This window comes from Bidens hawaiensis, unplaced genomic scaffold (genome assembly GCF_021521415.1).
Source record: "Bidens hawaiensis isolate Kalapana, Puna unplaced genomic scaffold, B.hawaiensis_p1.1 tig00029948_1, whole genome shotgun sequence".
Taxonomy (NCBI): domain Eukaryota; kingdom Viridiplantae; phylum Streptophyta; class Magnoliopsida; order Asterales; family Asteraceae; genus Bidens; species Bidens hawaiensis.
In genome coordinates, this window is record NW_027494984.1 from 88,852 (window position 1) to 104,205 (window position 15,354).

The window sequence follows — 15,354 nt, forward strand, 5'->3', positions numbered from 1 at the left end:
TATATATATTAATTCACAATATATTGTACTCTTACTTGCAGACAACACAAGATCTATTTGAAAAACCAAATGCCTGGTAAACGACAAGCATTCTGGAGAATGAGCATACTTTAAAGATTGGTGACTACTTACGCGACAAAGTAGATCAATTTATTAAGTCTTCTATAATTTTTAAAATTCTTTTATAGTTTCAGCAATGTAGGTGAAGAATCTAATCCTTGTAATGAAATTCAGGTTGAAAGAGAGCTAGCGGGCTCCCCAGGTTCTGTATCGGAAACCGTAAAGTGGATTGCACACGGAGCACACCGCAACGTTTACAAATTCGACTCGTACGACATCAACGGTTTTGAATTTCGTACAAAATCTCATGATGGTAGATTTTACCAGAACAGCGGGGTTGGTGTACAGGCGGATGACATGCACATCAAAAAAGACGTGGTGACGTATGGACAAAACTTTATTTTGGGGTTTTGCAAGAGATATGGGTCCTAGATTATCATACTAAAAGAATTCCGGTCTTCATGTGCCAATGGGTTGACCGTAAACATGTCAAACATGATATTCTTGGTTACACGTCGGTCGACCTAAACAAATTTGGCCACAAGAATGATCCGTTCATATTGGCCTCGCAAGCACGCCAGGTGTTTTATGTTCAAGATCAGCTGGATAGAAAAAAACATGTTGTCCTCATGACTCCACCCAAGAATTATAGTCATTCGTATGACGAGGTCAATGAGGAATTTAGTACGGTAACTTTCCCTCATGAGGGTAATACATTGCCACTTATACAACCAAATCAACTGCTTCGTAATGAGTCCCCGGATGATTACTGGAGGCCCGGGAAAAAGCCTACAACTATTCGTAATGGAGATTGACACGATGTCGGGGTTGTCGACCCAGTAGTTGTGTTCGTTCAGCTAGTTAGATGTAAATAATGTTTAAATATAGTTGTGATACATGATATCACCATTCTTTACTTTGTACTTATTAATTCAAACTAAAGAAATATTGGTTGTTTTTAATACTGTTACTACTTATACGTACAGGCCGGTTTGTTGAATTCATTTCATCTTCTGGCTATTTTGGTCAATTGGTGTCAAGTTCAAACATACATCATGTTACATCGATAAAAGTCACAATTGACTTGTAGTGTACCATAGTAAGATCAATAAAGTCATTACACTCATAACTGACTCGTGCCATATCAAAGTTACATTAATACAAAGAAAGCCCAAAAATGCATCATGTTGTCTAGGGTGTTCATGGTTCGGTGACAGTCATCATTTCTCGTCTGATGGTTTTGTTTCTTGCACAACCTCTATTTGGTTATGTTTCAACATACTTTTCAACAGCTGGTTTCCTGCAAAACATTATCAACTCATTTTATAAAAAAAGACCATTATGCCCTTCTTTTCACTAACCTGCATACCAAAATTGTACCCTCCAGACTTTGAAGAAGCCTTTGAACAAATAAAATTCTGTTTTGAAAAACCGCTTCCAAACTCAATGCCATCACAAGTAACCTTAGATTTAAGATTTGGTGATGGCATTGAGTTTTGGAAAGGATTTTATCAAAATCTAAGATCTTTGGGAAGTTTAAGATCTGTGGAAACCTCTAGATTTTTTCTACTTGGCTAAGTTTGGAATTCACATAACATATATAAAAGTGTAATAAATTTCAGTCACCAGTTTTATTGCAGTCATTAAAGTCTCTGTTGTTATATAGTTGGTTGTTGAGTGTATAACACACTATATCTGCATACTAATTACTACCTGTCAAAATGGTTTTCACATGCTTTAGAAACGCACAAAAGCTAATTATTTTGGAAATTAATTACATTTATACCTACTACCTGTCCAAAATCTTGGAAATATATTTATGTAATGATAGCCTATACTCAAGTTAATTAAAATAAAAAAAACTAGTATATCACACGCTTTGTACGCTTTAAATACCTGTCAAAAATCTTGGAAATATATTTATGTAATAATAGCCTACATTCAAGTTAATTAAAATAAAAAAAACTAGTATATCTTACTAGATACGCTACAAATCAACTAAACTACAATAAATTATTGTCTCAACTACCAAAAATTAAATTTTAGGTCTATTTTGTTATTCACTCACACTAACATCTATTTTAAAGTTAATTATAAAAAATCAACATCAACTACGTTTCAAATACGCAACCAAAATATAATAATAACATTTACAGTTAATAATAACATTTACAATAATAACATTCACATAACATATTAATACCAAAATATAATAGCATTTAAAATAATAACATTTACATTAATATAGAAAACCAAATTACATAAAACTAACTCCTAGCATCCGATTCCATATCGGAATCTACATCGATATCCATCGGATTCGAGGCTTCTGGAGTCCTGCCATCAGATTCCGTATCCGAATCTACATCCGGATTCTCTTCTGGAGTATGAGAGGGCATGATCCTCTCGTACATGTCATCCGAGGTGTAGGTGGAGTCCTTAAGCCTTTGGAGGCGAAGGTTCACCTGACTACAGAATGCCCCATAAACGGACACGGCCTTGAAGTTCTCCAAGTCGTTCAACTCAATGTATGCCACCTCGATTCCCGGCACTACCATAACAATGCTGAAATAATCAGCAGTTGTGTACCCAAGCCACCTAACCATTCGATTAAGTTGTTGGTACGTGAAGGTGTGAGGGTGGACATAGTCCACAAACCTCACCCTTTGATTCTTCCGGATGGCGCCGGAAGAAAAGTGGAAATGAATGGTGAAAAATGTGGGGTCGTAGTGGATGGGGGCATGATCACCGGGTTTACGTTCGATCCATGAAGAAGCCATTATCGGAAGTAGACTGTGATTATGGATTGTGATTGTGGATTGTGATTGTGATTGTGATTGTGACCGGTATTTAAACACCATCGGAACCCGGCGGTACATCTCCCTGACAAATTGAAATTGGCGGCACAAGAAACTGTAAAGGCAATGATGACATCGCCACTCGTCAAATCAACGTGTGGTCATTAATTACGTTTGGACACGCTTAAAAATATTTTAGTGTGACCATTTATCACTTATAGCCACACATAATAAGTGTATCTGTGACAATAAAAAACTTAGAAAAAATAAAACTAACATACTCTTTGATCACACAATCTCGTATAAGTGGCCATTAATTACATTTGGACACACTTAAAAAAATTTAAGTGTGACCATTTCTCAATTATAGTCACACATAATAAGTGTATCTGTGACAATAAAAAACTTATAAAAATAAAACTAAGATACTCTTTGGTGACACAACCTCGTATAAGTGGCCATTAATTACATTTGGACACACTTAAAAATATTTAAGTGTGACAATTTCTCACTTATAGCCACAGATAATAAGTGTATCTGTGACAATAAAAAACTTATAAAAATAAAACTAACATACTCTTTGGTCACACAACCTCGTATAAGTGGCCATAATTACATTTGGACACACTTAAAAATATTTAAGTGTGACAATTTATCACTTATAGCCACACATAATAAGTGTATCCGTGACAATAAAAAACTTAGGAAAAATAAAAGTAAACTGCTCTTTGGTCACACAACCTCGTATAAGTGGTCATATATTTTAAGCGTTTTAGCCACGTTACTAATAAATACAATGGTTGTTTGTCATATTTCGCCACTTTATTAAAAATGTGGCTAGAAAATGTGATATTAGGTCACACAACGTAATATAAGTGGCTATATCTTTTACCTTTTAGACACATCTCTTATCAATACAGTAGCCGTTTGTCACATTTGACCACACTATTAAAACATATGGCTAGTTAAATGTCATAGTTTGTGGCTAACGCATGTGTTTTTGGTCACATGTATCAAAGATCAAACAAACTATGACTATAGGTCACATTTCGCCACACGTTTTTATAATGTGGCTAGTTTTTGTCACAGTTTTTTTCAAAGTGTGGCGAAAAGTACCTGAGTAGGTATAGAATGGTCACATAAAGAATAATATGTGTGGCCAAAACATTCTGGAAGGTTTTCAAACATGGTCAAAGACCTTTTAGCCACACTTTGTAGCCAAAGTGTGGCAAATCGCCCAGACTACATGTGTGGCCGAAGGTCGATATTCACGTAGTGAACGTCACTTCTTTCGAGATTGTCCAACGGAAAATCCTAAGTATGAGTTATGACGATAAGTAACTATGAACTTAAAATACAAATGCTAATCAAAGACGTTCGAGATTCGATGAAGTTCGGAATTTAATGAGCTAATGGGTTTTCGCGAAAGTTACTAATTTCTTTATTGTTAATTTTATTTATCAAGGGTTAATTAAAATAGAATATTTCAATTATATAAAATTAATTATAAGAAGAATTCTTGAATAAATAATATTTATAATCTTTGATAAATTACATAAAGAGATTTTCATTAAAATATTTATTTTAAACTAAAATACCTTTAATTTATTTATATTTTCACTATTTATAAGGATATCTTTATAAGTAAATATCGTAAATAAATAATAAATAGCAATATTTATATAAGATATGGTCTTTTATAAAAAAATACTTAAACTATATGAATTAATAAGATCATATTTAAATATATATATTTCAGATTTTAAAACCTTATTAAAATAAATTTTCATACATGACACATATTCATACATACATATATATATATAGGTATATATATATATATAGGTATTGGATCATTTCAGAAGTTTTTTTACAGCGAGAAGTGTGAGAAGTGAAGGTGTAACTCCACGAATCCCTAATTTCACTCACTTTCTTATGTGTAGGTGCGTTGTGTAGGTGCATATGTATATGTGCAGGTACGCATGTTTGTATATTTGTACGTATGTTTGTATATATGTATGTATGTTTGTATGTGTGTAGGTACATAGGTTTGAATGTGGCTCGGTACATTTATATGTTTGTAGGTATATATATATATATGTTTGTAGGTATATATATATATATATAGAAAATGGTTCAAATAAGAATAAGAAGTTTCATAGGAATGGTAAGAACCAATCAATTTTTTACATTTGGCATTACAAATGATGATGAAAGAATAATTCTAGGAAACTATGTCGGTTATTGGTGATTTTAAATCTCAACCATTGATTAACATGATCCAATGGCTATGATTTATTCTTAGTCTTCCTAGAAAACTACTTCTTTTTAGTATAACCCTCCCATATATATATATATATATATATATATATATATATATATATATTTGATCATGTTAATCAATGGTTGAGATTTAAAATCACCAATAACCGTCATAGTTTCCTATAATTACTCTTTCATCACTATAACGGACATAGTTTATTAGAATTATTCTTTCACCATATGTTGTAATGCCACTTGTTAAAACTCTATTGGTTCTTACCATTCTTAGGAAACTCTTTCTTTTTATTTGAACCCTTTTCTATATATATATAGACATATATATGGTTTCTAACATAGGTTCAGAAAAGTGCTCAGTTAATATGCCGGTTTAACGAAATAATAATTAATTACAGGTTATATGTTATTTATAATATTAATTACATGATTTAATACATTAATATAGTTATAAAACAAAGAATATAAAAAGAAACGGGAATGGGGGGATTCGAACCCGCGTCCCCCAGCGCTGGAACGTTTAACGCAACCAAACGCAACCAACTGATCTATAAGCTTTGTTGGTTATAACATCTGAACAAATAATTTTAAATAAAACAGACAGGCATGAACTCAGATTTAGTATAAGAAACCTAGGTTATCTAATCGATTAAACTGTTAAATGATTGATCAAATTAGATTAGGGCTATTGCAGAACTAATTAATACGAACAAAAACATGCGATTAAATACCTTGAATGAAGATCAAATGAGGGTTAAATGGGTCACAACTCTGACGGCACAAAAGTGATTAAGAACGTATATGCGCCGGCTATGATAATTCAATTAATGTTGGGGGTATTGTAGGCGATGGGTTAGAGATCGTGCTTGCAGGTTTAATTGAGTTATTATAGTCGTCTTAATGTATAACAAATAACGGGTTAAAGACGGTTTGATAATATAATCAACGCATAATCAAAACGATCTTGTTTCCTAATTCACGTTGTCGGTAGGCCGCAATAGGAAGGTATAACACGCGTTTTGGTTCAATTACCATATTGGTTACGAAAATTGCGGCGCACGCTACGATTTTGTATAAACGGGTTTCATAATCGGGTCTTGGGTAAACGGGTCAGATTTGAATAATAATATATATGTGTATAATTTGCATTTTAGTCCTTACAAAATAAGGGGGAAACAAAAGTAGATAATAGTTTAATTTAGGGTAGTTTTCGCCATAAATTGAAAGTTGTAATTATATTTTATATAATTAATTAAGCCAAAATATAATAATTAAATCTCTCAATAAACGCAATAATTTATCGTTTAAATTTCCCAAATATAAAAACGGGTCGGGTCTTGGTGTTTAATACGTCATATGGAAATCCGAGTTGTTACAACTAACTCGTCTTGGCTAGTTTAACATAACAATATACTCTTCTCATTACTTTATAGTCTAAACTAGTCGTTAGCAATGTTGTTTTGAAGTTTTTGGGTTTATATAAACGTCATGTTCTTGTTGTTTTGAACCCGCACATCAATGGAGAAGGAAATTGATAATATTGTAGTTTGTTACGGCGGAAAGTGGGAAGAAACAAAAGGAGCTACAGAGCATGTTCCGTTAGATTGTGGACGGCAAGGTATATCTCTATCTTTGAGGTTCGGTTATTGTGAGTTTATAAACGATTATCTTATAAGTTCTATAATTACTCATATCTGGTGGATATACACGAAGACTATGATGACATGAAACTTTTTCTAAAACGTGCTAAAGGATGACCAAATGAAGTCATTTTATGTGTACGTTGTTGACGATGACAATGGAGACTTTGCAAGATATTAGACACGACGAGTAGACTACCTATAAAATACTCGTATGGGTAATGTAAATCAGGTAAATTTATCAGAACGAGTTAATTACTAATAAAATACTCGTATCGGGAATGTAAACAAGGTAAACTAGTCACGACGAGTTAACTATACATAAACTAATCGTATGCGTAATGTTTACCAGGTAAACTTATCGAGATGAGTTAATTACTAATAAAATACTCGTATGGTGAATGTAAAATAGTCGTTGACCAATATCTACTCGTAAAGACTAGTTGACCAATCAAACTAACCATTCCGATTAGTATTTTGTAAAACTAACCGGTTCAATGCATTTGGTAATCAAACGTATCGTCGTGGTTAGTTTGATAAACTACTTGTAACTCGTAAAGGATATCTTATTTACTCGTGGACGTTGATTACGAGGCTTTAAACTTATTTAATGATTACGAGTAGATAATTAGTGAAACTGGTCGTTATGGTTTGTTTATAGACTCGTGGCAAGTTTTAATTGGTTATACAAACTACTCGCGGTTAATCATAAACTATTCGTCACAACTAGTTTATAATGCCAATTTTTAGAATTTGTTGAAAATGACACTTAAAAGTAGGGCTGTGCAACGGTTCAGAACTGCGAGAACCGAACCGGAACCGAAAATGAGTGAAAAATAGAACCAATACCGGAACCAGAACCTATTATGGTAAACCGGTTCGGTTCCAGAACCACTAAAGCCGGTTCTCGCTAACCGGTTCTGGCCAGAACCGATTCGATCATTTATTTATCAAATGAGTTATGCAAACTTTGCAAATTGCAAAACAAGTTGATATAATTGTATGTCTTCTTTCACGGTAAAACTAATTTAGATTACAACATGAAGTTCTTTTATATTTTTTATAAAAACCGAAGTTTTGAAGTTAAATAAATCATTAGCAACGATAGATTAATAAAAGATCATATCATTTTATATTAAATTACCTTGATAGCTTAAATCAATATTGATCATGGTTGGAACGTATAGAAAGAAGATTTGAATTAAAAAATGATTGAATGGATGCCGGTTAATAAGTTACTCTTAAAAAATGGGAATTGGTAAATTTATTTAAAACGTTCGGAATATTCCGGTTCTTCGGTTCCAAGTCTAGAACCGCCGGTTTTACCCGGAACCGAACCGGGAACCGTTTAATGCAAATTCTGAGAACCGAGAACCGAACCGGTACACACATTAACAGTTCTGAGGCACCGGTTCGGTTCCGGTTCCCCGATTCTGACGGTTCCAAACCGTTTTTTGCACACCCCTGCTTAAAAGCTGAAAAACGTATAATAAACGAATATTTCTACAAAGTCCTGTATATACTGAATCATGTGGAGATGGGATACTGGCAGATGCTATTTCCATCAAACCAACTGACACCCACTTGTCACCGCCGTCACCTCACCGGAGACCGCCGCACTTCACCTCCGTCAACCTCACACGCAATCTTTTTACTAAAAATCAATCAACAGATCTGTTTCAATGAGCCAATCCACCGCCACCATCAGTGGCAGTAATAATAACAACAGAAACGCGGCGGAAGAAGTTTCAAGAATCGTGGAACAGAGTAAAGAGTTGCAGGAATCAGCCACAACCTTAATATCTCAAAACTCACAGGAAGAAGCTTCGTTAAGGCAACGAGCACTAGCTCTTGATTCCAATATCAAAACCCTTCATTCGTTCATTGCTTCTTCTCTTAAGAAAGGCAGTTTGGATCCCAAAGATGCAGAAAAAGTAAGAATTTCATCAAATCCCAACTGGGTTTTACTGCAGTGGGCGTTCCGGAGGCGGGTTTTACATGGTTTTTGCCATTGGGTTAAGTTGGGTAGTTGGCTTTATTTGTCGGTCTTTAAAAATATGCTAATTGTGTACTGGGATATTGGAGGGAAGTTGGGATTTGGGTCTCAAGTTTGAATCCGATCCCAACTGGGTTTTACTGTAGTGGGTGATTGGGAGGCGGGTTTTACTTGGAATACGAGATGGTGGCTTTGGGCTACCTAGTGTGGTGAGAGTGTATTGGGTTTTGGGTTTTGCCGTTGGGTGGTTGGGACTTGGGATATATTTGTTAGTCGTAAAAAAAATGCTAATTGTGTAACCAGGTATTGGAGGGGAAATCGGGATTTGGGTCTCGAGTTCGAATCGGTGTTTGGGAGGCAGGTTTTACTTGGAATAGGAGATGATGAGCTTGGGCTACCTAGCGTTGTGGGATTGCGCGGGCGTATGGGGTTGTGTTTTTGCCATTGGGTTAAGTTGGGTAGTCGGGTTTTATTCGTTGGTTGTTTAGAAAAAAATGCTAATTGTGTAGCCAATGAGCTCTAACTCAACTGGGTACCGGAGGGGTAGTGAAGATTTGGCCGAAGACGTCAAGGTCTCAGGTTCGAATCCGATCCCAACCGGGTTTTACTGTAGTGGGTGTTCGGGAGGTGGGTTTTTCTCGGAGCAGGAGATGGTGGGCTTGGGCTATTCAGTGAGCGATGTGAGATCGTGGGCGTATGGGGTTGGTTTTTTCAATTGGGTTAGGCTGGGTAGTTTGGCTTTATTCGTTGATTTTTCAAAAAAAAAATGTTGATTGTGTATTGTAAATTTATGTAGTTATTATGTGAGCAGCATTAATTGTAGTTTTCTAAGTTGATTTGATTGGTGTTGTTTGTATACAGTTGGTTGAAGAGCTAGGTAGGGCAAGTTATACATTGAGTGAAGGAGATGCTGCTGCATTTCTTCCCAGTAAATCTTATGGTGATTTGATTTGCTCTTACTAGTTATATAATTACCACAGTAACTACTAATTAAAAGCTCTTGCTTCTTGTGCCTAGGCACATTTTCTAGGCGAGGCCCAATATATGCACTTCTAGTTTCTAGGCCCTCTCTATTGGTATTGATGACTGATCAAGAACGATGATGATTTGAACCTTTACTATTTATTACCTTTTGAACTTTTGGTTTACATGTTTTGAACATTTTGGTACTTTACTTCAAACATTTTGTTATTCAAGTTTTGGAATTACATTTAAATCTTAACTATTTCAGAACTTTTGGTACTAATTAGATGATATTAAGTGTTATATAGTAGCTTTTGTTAATTTTATATAAAGAATAGTATTATTTTCTAACGCATAATAAAATTTTAAAAAAAATATATTTAAGTGTTCTTTTTTTTTATTAGGCTTTAACTTTTTGGGGCGAGGCCTACACGCCTTGAGTGCGTCTAGCGCCTTTGGTAACATGATAATTACATTAGTCGAAATGCTTGTAACTTTGTTTGAATCAAGTCTTTACTAAGTTGCGTTTGATTTGTACTCTTTGGTTACAGGAAGATTTTGAGAATGTTTCTTGGTCCAATAAATGTTTACGCCACTAGAAAAGATGTTCAATTGAAAGTGAAAGAGGAGTACAATAATTTCAGGGTACGTTTTCATATTCGCGCTTCTAATATTATTTCAGAACCGTATTAAATCTTGTATTATTTATGAACAGGATAGAACTGCATATCTGTTTCTGTTATTCCCTTCTTTGTTATTCCCTTCTTTCCTGCATTACCGGTTCAGCTTTATCAGGTAATACATGCTAATATTATTATTATTATATCATGATACGCGTGTATCTTGATTAAGTACAAGATTATTATTAGTTTTCCATTTTCAGGCGTGGTTGCTGTTTCTCTACACAGGGTTGGCTTTGAGAGAGAATATTTTGAGAGTTAATGGAAGCGACATACGACCATGGTAATTTTATGTTGTTTTGCTTTGAAATTTTTGTTTAATGATGAGGTTATATTACGTTTTTTGAAGTCAAGATTTCATTCTTATCATTTCTTGTAGTTGTATTGTAATTTGTGTAGCTTTGAATATGTTTATATTAGTTATTTTATTATATGATTATTGCTACTTCAAGTTAATAATTAGCTTTTAATTGTAAAAAAACGTTTTATGCTTCTGGTTATTTATGGTAAAATTGAATTTTAACCCAACTGAATGAACAAGTTAACAAAAAAAAACATACCTAGTAAAGTCCAACCCGTAGGCCATAACCGAACGTTTAGTGAACCTATTGAAGTCTTGAGCAGGAAGTTTGTTTATTTAATAAACGAACGAGCATGAACACAAACTTTTGTTCATTTACTTAAAAGGATGAACATGAACACAAGTCTCGTTCATTCATTTATGTTCGCAAGTTTACGTTTGTTAAGCTTGTTCGTTTACGTTCGTTAATATATTCAATTAAATTTTTAGGCTCATTACAATTTAGTTTAGCTTTAACAACGGTTTACGCCCAAATACATTGTTGTTTACATTTACTATTAATTGCTTTTAGCTTAGTTATGCGCCTTCATCTATGTTCAGTTATGAATTGCTTACGCCTGTGAACCGTTCGTTTATACTGTTAACAAACGAACATAAACGAACACACTGTTTTGATGTACATGTATTATAAATGTGATTTTTAGGTGGATATATCATCATTATTTTGCAATGATTATGGCACTAATCAGTCTTACATTGGAAATAGAAAGACAACCCGATTGTTCCCAAAAACAGGTTATTTCCATTATTGTGTTCATGTAAGGTTTTGGCTTGATTATTTAATATTAACTGTGCATTTAATCTTGCAGAAAGGTATACAGTTGTTTCTAAAATGGGCAATTATGCAAGGAATTGCAATGCTTTTACAAAACTGGTACCAACGCCAGAGACTCTATACTCGTATCGCGCTTGGAAAGGCATGTTATAAATTTATTAAAGATAAATCTTTTTAATAAAGTTGACCCTAAAATTATAAAACTGACTTTCTTTTAATCGTAGGCTAGAAGAATGGATGTTGTATGGGGAGAAACTGCTGGAGTTGAAGGTCAAATATGTTTTTATACCCTATACTCTTTGTCTTGCAGGTGAGTTTTGTGAACTTTGACTTTTAAAAGTCAAAGGATTAGTACTAGAACCACAATTGACTGTGAAAACCAGAATTAGATAATGAAATATTTGATACTTTGACAAATTTTAGTTGTTTAAAACATTAATAGATAAAATATTGAAAAAAGCAGGGTAAAAAGGTTATTTACCCCCTTTTTGTTTTCCCTTTGTAGCTTTTACGAGTCAAAGAATTTGTACTAGAAGCATCATTGATGACTTTGATTTTGAAATCTAGAATCAGATAATGAAATATTTGAATGTTGACTTTTAAGAGTCAAAGGTTTAATACTGGAAGTCCAATTTATGATGTTGATTTGAAAACCGGAATCAGATAGTGAAATATTTGAATGTTGGACTTATAGGAGTCAAAGATTTAGTACTAGAAGCTCAGTTTATGACTTTTGAGTTTGAAAAACAGAACATACTCAAATATTTGAATGTTTGACAAATTCAAGTTATTTAAAAAGTAAATATAAAATAATTGAAAAGTATGCTGAAAAGGGTAAAGAGGTCATTTTACACATTGTTTGTTTTCTCTTTGTTGGCTTTTGTCTTTGACTTTTGAGAGTCAAACGATTAGTACTAGAAGCACAATTTATGGTTTTAATTTTGAAAACCAGAATCAAATAAAGAAATATTTGAATGTTTCACAAGTTCTAGTTATAAAACATTAATAGATAAAATAATGGAAAAAGTAGGCTAAAATGGTTAAAAAGGTCATTTTACCTCATGTTTGTTTTCTCTTTGAAGGCTTTTGAAGCATACGTGGGTCTGTTATTGCTCAAAACCGCAGTTGTTGGAGTTGTTTCCGAGTGGCAGGTATGAAACCAATATTTTTTTTTTCTTTCCCCGATTATTCATCATCGAATATTCAATAATATTTAAACTTGCATATTTATCGGTCACCAGGTGGTTACATGTGGAATCCTTCTGATAATAATGGCGGTGGGGAATTTCACAAACACGGTTCAAACACTTGTGTCAAAGTCACGGGTCAAAGTCAAAGCCAAAATGAAGAGAGACAAAAGCAAGAGTGATTTGCTTCATGCATCCTCATGATTGGTATGATCATATTGATAATCAAAGTGAGGATATCTTGTGCTATTAGCATTTGTTAAATTTGATTGCCGTCGATTTTGTTAGACCTGTAGGTTTATAGTTGTGCCCACATTTAAGAAACCAGGTTTTATTGTGATTCTTAATCTCTTGTTGTAATATGTTACTATACACTTTTAATAATTTCATGAGTTTTTGTATTTTTAGAAGATGAAATGGTAACTTTTATTGTGATGTGCATGTTATTATAAAACCTTGTTGCTCTTAGCAGGTTCAAGCATAGTTGTTAATTCTACCTGCTACAATGAATAGCGTAGTGTAGCGGTATGCTAGCGTTAAGTGGTCTGTAGCGACATAATAGTGAGATATAGCGAGCTTCTAAATTTTTTCTTATTTTTTATTTTATTAGCTATTTTTTTGGTATATATTGACTATAATAGCTATTTTGTTGGTATTTATTGATTTGGTGGAATACTTCAATGTATAACAATAAAAAAAATTAATACCTTATCGCTAAACATCAAATAACGTTTGCTTTTTTATCGCTTTCGCTACATAGTGTATAGGTAGATTGCTATGGGCTACTATTTGCTATTGACAACCATGAGTTCAAGTATTGAACAATTTATTTTTATAAAAAAGTTTAAAATTGCATTTTATGTTATAACTTAAGTTAATTTGATTTCTTTGTTATTTATGTTTTTGTGGTTTAAAATTGTGATAATTTTTTATACATATATATCCTTTATTCTAAATTTTTAATGCAATATTATTAATAATAAAAAAATACATGAAATTAAAAATCTCGTGCTAAACATGTTTCTAACTTTCATGAACTTACGAAAAAGTGGGTCTATGCCTGTCGACATGATTTTTAGGTTTGTGTCATGTTCGGTTTGGTGTCAAATTTTCACATTCATATAAGATTTAACTCGCCAGCTAACCCATTTACCACTCTTGCTCTAATAACAAGATACACCAAATGTAGAACAAAATTATAGTAACCCATGTTCTTAAGATTACAAAAGTACCACCTACATTTACAACAAAAGAAACAGACAAATATACCCAAACAAAATCTCATAGCATAATTATTGATAAGGTTTGGAAGGACGGGATAGGAGCATTATATTGTCCATGAGGATAAAGAAACTGCTTCTGCTAAGGAATCCTGGAGTGCCTACATTTACAACAAGATGCCATAAACCGGGTGGGGTTGGTTGGATTTCTCTAAGATTTTGTCAAAATACGCAGCCGGGACCTGCGATAAGATGGTACAAACCTATTTCTTTCTTCCACCAGCACCGGTCCTGAATTTCTTCGTTGGCGGGGTACTTTCGCAGCCTTCTCTTTTGTTTCTAGCCACATAAAGGGCACACAAAAAGTCATACATATGATTATGGACACATGACTCCATATACATATTTGTTGAGAATCAAGTTTCAATAATGGACAGTTACATGAAGGAAAAGACAAAATGTTGAGACACAGTTGAAGTCTACTCAATCTCCCAATTATAATTTATTAATTTTACATTATTATTTGGTTATGGAAGTTTCACTCAAATTAAAAGAAAATTAAATGGCACCTAAAGTAGTACTAATCCATGAAAACTATTACTAGAGGTTATTAGTTCTGGAGTTCTGGTACTCTATGAGGAAAGCAAAGGCCGAAAACACGATTCGTTGCAAGACTATGTGCTAGATGGGTGAAAGGGGCAAAGTGAAAGGGAAAAATCATGTCGAGTAAGCAATGAGGTAACAAAAGGGGGCTTTTACATTTTACATTAAAAAACATGTGTTATGGTGAGGTAAAATATGAAATGTGGTTGTGGAGTGAGGTTGAGTGATTTGATTGGTTAGTTTATGAATCAATAATTAAAGGAAATATTCAAGAAAACCCTACATGCTTTCACGCTCGTCAAGCTAATCACGGTAGAAGGTGTTATGGTGTAGACTGCCAAAACCTATTGACATGGCAATTTCACGACCGAAGCCATAAGAGGTGGTGTAAAGTTGAGTTCACTCAAACCGGATAACGCAAACAATTCAATATTATAAATTATAACCACAATTGTCATTTATTTGCCCCTAACTTTTTATAAGGTCACACACACATGTATTAAAAAAGTAGATATTCGGTTCAGTTTACAAAAATGACCAAACAAAACGAAAAACATATAAAATAATGAAATTATATATATAGACACAAAATTTATATATAGCTTAGCTGTACAATTCTCGGTTTTGTGTAGAGGTGTTCAATATTTGATTCTGATTTGAGAAATTCTAATTATATATATAGACACATGCATATGATGCATAAAGCCGTTAACAATAAACAAACATTTAGTTCCATATGATATTCAAATTTATTATTAGTGTCGTAGGCTTTCATATTCGAAGCTGCTAACAAT

The 15,354-nt window shown here is 33.5% G+C and overlaps 1 pseudogene across 1 annotated transcript; it reads left to right on the forward strand.

The window, feature by feature from the left end:
* The first annotated feature begins 8,317 nt into the window (after positions 1-8,317).
* LOC143579771 (uncharacterized) lies at positions 8,318-13,238 on the forward strand (annotated as a pseudogene). Its single transcript, XR_013143518.1, has 11 exons — positions 8,318-8,709; positions 9,633-9,711; positions 10,139-10,232; positions 10,286-10,379; positions 10,455-10,529; positions 10,618-10,697; positions 11,420-11,510; positions 11,585-11,692; positions 11,775-11,860; positions 12,633-12,701; positions 12,792-13,238. The product of XR_013143518.1 is annotated as an uncharacterized LOC143579771 (transcript).
* Positions 13,239-15,354: the final 2,116 nt, after the last annotated feature.